Here is a 5,667-nt window from a genome sequence, read left to right as displayed (position 1 = left end):
CTGGTGTTGGGATAACTACATTTCCGGATTTTAGAGAGGGCACCGAAAGCGCCACTAGAGGTGTTGACCTATCGGGCAACATACAATTCGGTGCCATGACGCGGTGAGAGGGTAAAGAGATGGTATCAGCGTAGTGGAGGTGTTTGAGGGAATGTCACCGTCACTGATAACAAGAAAAAATAATGTCGGTGACAAAATGCAACCCATGCGGACTCCGCTTTGACCTCAACAATTTTCTGAAATTTTATCTCGACACCAGATATACTCCCTGCCCACACTATCGAAGGATTTCTCCAAATTGATGAAGAGCAGGTGAAGCGAAGATCTATTCCAAAATTAGGGTTTTGATGTGGTCAGTGCTGGAGGATCCGCAGCGGTCTGTTCTTTACGAAAGAAGTTTTCAAGACATTCCTAGATGCGTTCCAGTATTATCTTCGCTTTGCGCCAGCAGAGAGCACACAGATAACATCCCCCCCCCCCCCTTCCCCCCACAATTTCCCCATCCGAACGAGGACCTTTTATTGGAATCTTAACAATTAGCCCCTTTTCCCCTTCCCTGGGAAAAATCCCGGATTAATTGTAGCGCCAGCGATAAAAACTGCGGTGAGATCGTCAAGCCCAACGGCTTTACTCCGTTATAGTGCATTGACGGCCGAAATGATTTCTCTTCTTTTCGGAGGAAGAGCGCGTACCCGCATGTTAAGGGCGCCAAACATTTCATGCAAAGGAGGAACTCCATCGGTTGTGATAAGATTATGAACCGTGGTGAGGTGTCCTCAACCTCTTCCGCTGATTGATCCGCTTTGTGGCCCACATCCTGCCTAGCATCTCTCAGCAGCTCATCGATATTCTCAGGCAAGTTGCTCAGTATATCAGCCGTCCGCTCAGAAAGATAGCTCTCCCACTGCCACGCGGCAGCTGCAAAATAGAAGCGAAAAGTGGCGGACGCAACACACAAGTGAACGTAAGCGATCATTAGATGGTGATCCCTTGCGAGGCAGACGTCTGCGCCTCCTGTTTTATGCACATCTAGAAAACAATTCTTGAAACCATGGATCTTATCGTTCGTACGGTGTTGGTCAGTTTAAGCTAGAGAGAGCTCACGTTGGCATTCAGATCAAGCATCTCGACCAAAATGTCACCTTAAGCGAACCTACCCTGAACGGTGTGTAATTTCTCGTAGAAAGTACCTTTCGCCACAATATCGTCTCCGTTGGTGCATGACACTGTATTATTATGCTTCTTAACCTAGGCTTGAATCTTACAGTCAGAAGCTGGCCAGGAATCGGCTGCTAGGTTAAAAGTGCCGTACCCGCCTGAAACAACCCATTACCGGATTCGCGTCTGCTATCGCTTGGCTTTCCAGAGTACAAAAGCACGTTCCCATTAGTGTGCCAAGAGAGAGAGGAATACTCTTCAGAATCATACCATCTTACTTACTACTCAGAATGTGCAGGTTATGTCGTTATCCCACTCGAGTTGGAGAAAGCGAGCATTTTGAAGTCATTCGATACCGTTGTTAGCGACCGTGCATACATTCTAGAAACCAATTGCAGCCCACTTTCGATAGCCAAAGGGCTTCAGCGTGAGGTGAGTTCCCATCCGAGGCTCTTGGTGTTGCCTCTCTGTGCTATCCAGGCCTTTAAATGCCTTTGATACCGATATCTACTTAAATTAAGTTATCAATGGTATATTACTACGTTTTTGTGAAATTAACTAGGAACCTCCGTTAAGTTTATACTGGAGTCATAAAAATTTTCGGTGATATACAGATGTAGGCTATAGTACGAAGCATGATATTCCCAAAGTCATATCATTACTGATAAAATTACACTAGCTCAAATTTGTCTGCTTCACTTAGGTTTTTCTTGTTGAGCCCTTTATATACGGAACGGTCATTAGTTACCTTCGCTGAAATGCTGATTTCTGATGGAATTCTGATTTCAGGCCATTTGCTTTTTTCAACCTTGAAATATCAAAAATAATACTTGTAACTTTTGCCAATTTCATCATTTATGATGGCTGTGAATTTGGACTAGTAATTAACCAGTTTACGAGGAGCGCTATATTTTTGCATGGGGGTACACTTTGAATACATGCTTGTGATAATATTGGATGCAACTATTGCATTTAACTGCACTGATCCATCCTTGCGATTCAATGCTTTATTCCGTGGGGAGAGTGGTTTTCGGTTACTTGAAATACTCCCTCCGCCATAGTCGAGGTGTTTGAGGAAAGATGTAATCGTCCATCGAATTCCTCTACATCATCCGGACAAGGCAACATGAAGAACGTCACTGATTACAGGAAGAAATAATATCGGCGACAGAATGCAACATTGGCGGATTCTGATTTGAGCTTCAAAATCATCCCAGATTTTGCGTCGGTTCAGCACGTCATATTTTGCGCCATGATATGTCGCTCTGATCATAGTTATTAGTTTCTCCAGAAACCCTCCTGCGTAGAGCGCGTCAGATACACACCCAGTTCAGGCTTCATTATTTTTAAGCTTCACGTAAATTTATATCGCTCACTGCATGCGTGGGATTTCATAGCTCCAATCTGTCCATCAAAGTTCATTTCGATCGGTTTAGCCGTTTTGATTTACATAAAACCTTATTAAAATCGATTTGCTGTTTGTCTGTCACACGCACTTTTCTCCAAAACGACTAAACCGATCCAAGTGAAAATTATAAACAATTGACTTAAGTATGTGAACCAAACCGTTTTGTATTTTTGGTCGAGATCGTGTGCAAGCGCAACAATCACCAAATATTTGCCATTAACTGTCAAAAAAAGCATTCCAAAAGCGCTTCAAAGTAGCATAAAAGAAACGCCTGCCGACAAGTAGTAAGCGAAAAAGAAGCGTTCCATGCTGCTTTAGAAGTGTTCTAGTTGCGCTTTTAGAGAGCCTCTTTTCCTATAGGGTGGGATTTTGGTGGGTGCCTTCGTATTAGGCTTAAAACGTAATTGATCGCGGTGTGCGATCTGACAAAACCACATTAAAATCGGTTTACTGTCTGCCTGTCTGTCCGTCATACGCATTTGGTAGAAAGGTGGGAACTGTGAACGCTTACGCATATGGTGAGTTACACACTTTTACATTGAATTTAAGGGGGGTCCCCATACATGCAAAAGGGGGGTGTAAATTTTTTTTCATGTATCATGGTCTCGATTAGTACTTAATTTTTACATTTGTTGGAAAGGTGGGGAGTGCGGGGGATTGAAAGTGATCATTTTTGTAACGAACTCATTCTCAGTAACTACCCAACCGAAAAATCTGAAAAATCAGGGGGCTGCCATTACATGGTGCCTAGGCTCCGAAATGCCCTCCATACCGATACCTGTTCAAGTAAAGTTAGTAATAGTACATTACTATAATTTTTAATCATTTACAGGAACACCCCCTTAAGTTCACACTAGAACCACGAAATTTTGCAGCAACGTAGGCCACAGCATAGAGCATGATCCTCCCAATTTGGTAAAAATCGTATCGTAAGAGCTGGCGCTTCTCAGCAAATTCTATGAATGGCAATATCACTTGAAAGTGGATATTTTCGCAAAATATATATATATATATATATTACGTGCTACATACTAATGAGACAAATGCACACTCGAATCTCTTTATAAAAGAAATACACAGAACCTTTCATACCTGAAGCGTCTTGCTTCCGGTTTCCCGACTTATTCTATATAATAATTTTTCATTTTCACAAATTTTTCACATTATTTTGGGCTATACTCACTTCAAATTGTACCTACTGGTCCTTCAAGCTGGCGGTTCTGTAGGGCTGATAGTCCGACAAACCTGGCAACGAAAACCGAATAACGATGGCACGTGGGCTCCTTGTATAGAGAAAGAGCTGGCAAGCAGCTTGTCGATGACGTTCCCCAATATAGGGCTGATGTAATAGCGTTGCAGGAAATGCGTTGGACAGAGACTGGTTTCCTAGAGAGCTCTGACACCATATATTATAGTGGCCATCTATTAAACCTGCTGTGTGTGCTGGCGGTAGGTTTCTTAGTCAGCCAAAAAACGAAACCTTCTGTTATCGGCTATGAAAACATAAGCGAACGGATAAGCACTCTGCACTTGCGAGAAAAATTTAGAAATATAATCCTCATTAACGTTTACGCCCCTACAGAGTAGACTGTAGAGTCGGAGAAGGATACCTTCTACGAGGCAGTTGAGCGGAACCTAGAAGTTTGGTTTTAATAGCCAAATATGGACGGTGTCCGTATTCACGCTATACGTGGAGTACGGATTATTTAATTAGTAGTGTCATATGAAATGGTTGTTGGAAGTATCTGGTTCGCACGTAAAACGGTGCACAAACAAACGTGACTACTTTCAACCAAAGTGACTACGTGCTGGTCGAATGCCCACAGCTTTCAGCTTTGACGAATGTTAGAACATATAGGGAGGCCAATATGGACTCGGATCAGTATCTCGGATCGGCATGGCGCTCCGTCCTCGAATAACAACACCACATAGAATCCCCTCTGACAATCAGGTAAGGGTTAACATTGAAGCCATTCAAACCACAGTCCTCCCCGATACCCACAAAGGCAAAATGAATGCCGCAATAACCGCAGTCAACAGAGGACCTGGAGATGAAGCATCAACAAATAATCTTCACAACCACCTGGGGAATGTTTTCATTAATACAGTCAGAAACATACTTGGTCCTACTTCTAAAAAAGTCGGAACACTGGTTCGACGATGAATCTAAGTTAGCAGCGGAATTACTACCACAACCAAGTATAGAAGAAAGAGTCCGTGCAATTCGTCGGCAAAAAAATAATAACTCGCCAGAATTGATAAGATATGGCGGCGACCAATTACATTATCTGTCCCATCCACACAAATGAGATATCACACAGTGCAGCAATTATAGAGATATCACATTGCTGAGTACCATCTATAAGATATTCTCCGCTATCTTGCTTAGTCGGATAGCCCTATACGCCCAGACCATTTTTGGCACGTACCAAAGAGGCTTCACTCTAGGCAAATCAGCAACATACCAAATTTTTTCTCTGTGGTAAGCGATGGAAAACCTGTTGGAATATGGACATCATAATTTTTTCATTGACTTTAAAGCCGTCTATGATAGCATAGCTAGGGTAAAACTTTACACGGCCATGAGGGAATTCGGTATTTCGACGAAATTAATAAAACTGACTAGGCTCACCCTCACCAACGTACGAGGCCAGATAAAAGCAGCATGATCATTCTCGAAGCCATTCGACATCAACAACGATCTACGAGAAGGGGATGCCCTATCCTGCATCCCCTTTAACCTGACCCTGGAATAAGTGATCCGTGGTGCTGAGGTAAATGCGAGGGGTACGATTCTCTTTACTGGCCTACGCTGATGATATAGACATCATGGGAAGAACGACCCGAAATGTACAATTTGCCTTCATCCAGATTGAGCAGGCGGCGCGTGACCTTGGGCTGCACATCAGTGAAGACAAGACAAAATATATGGTGGCAAAGTCGGCACCAAAAACCAGCCGACGAACAACATCAAATCGCACTGATCAAACGAGAAAACAAAACCGTCGATAACTTCTTCTATCTTGGGTTGAAAACCACAACCGATAACAGCTAGCGATACCATTATCACCTGATTATGAACAAAATCCAGTTCAATAAGT

Source organism: Hermetia illucens, chromosome 2 (genome assembly GCF_905115235.1).
Source record: "Hermetia illucens chromosome 2, iHerIll2.2.curated.20191125, whole genome shotgun sequence".
Classification (NCBI taxonomy): domain Eukaryota; kingdom Metazoa; phylum Arthropoda; class Insecta; order Diptera; family Stratiomyidae; genus Hermetia; species Hermetia illucens.
Note: the sequence above shows the minus strand (reverse complement) of the source record.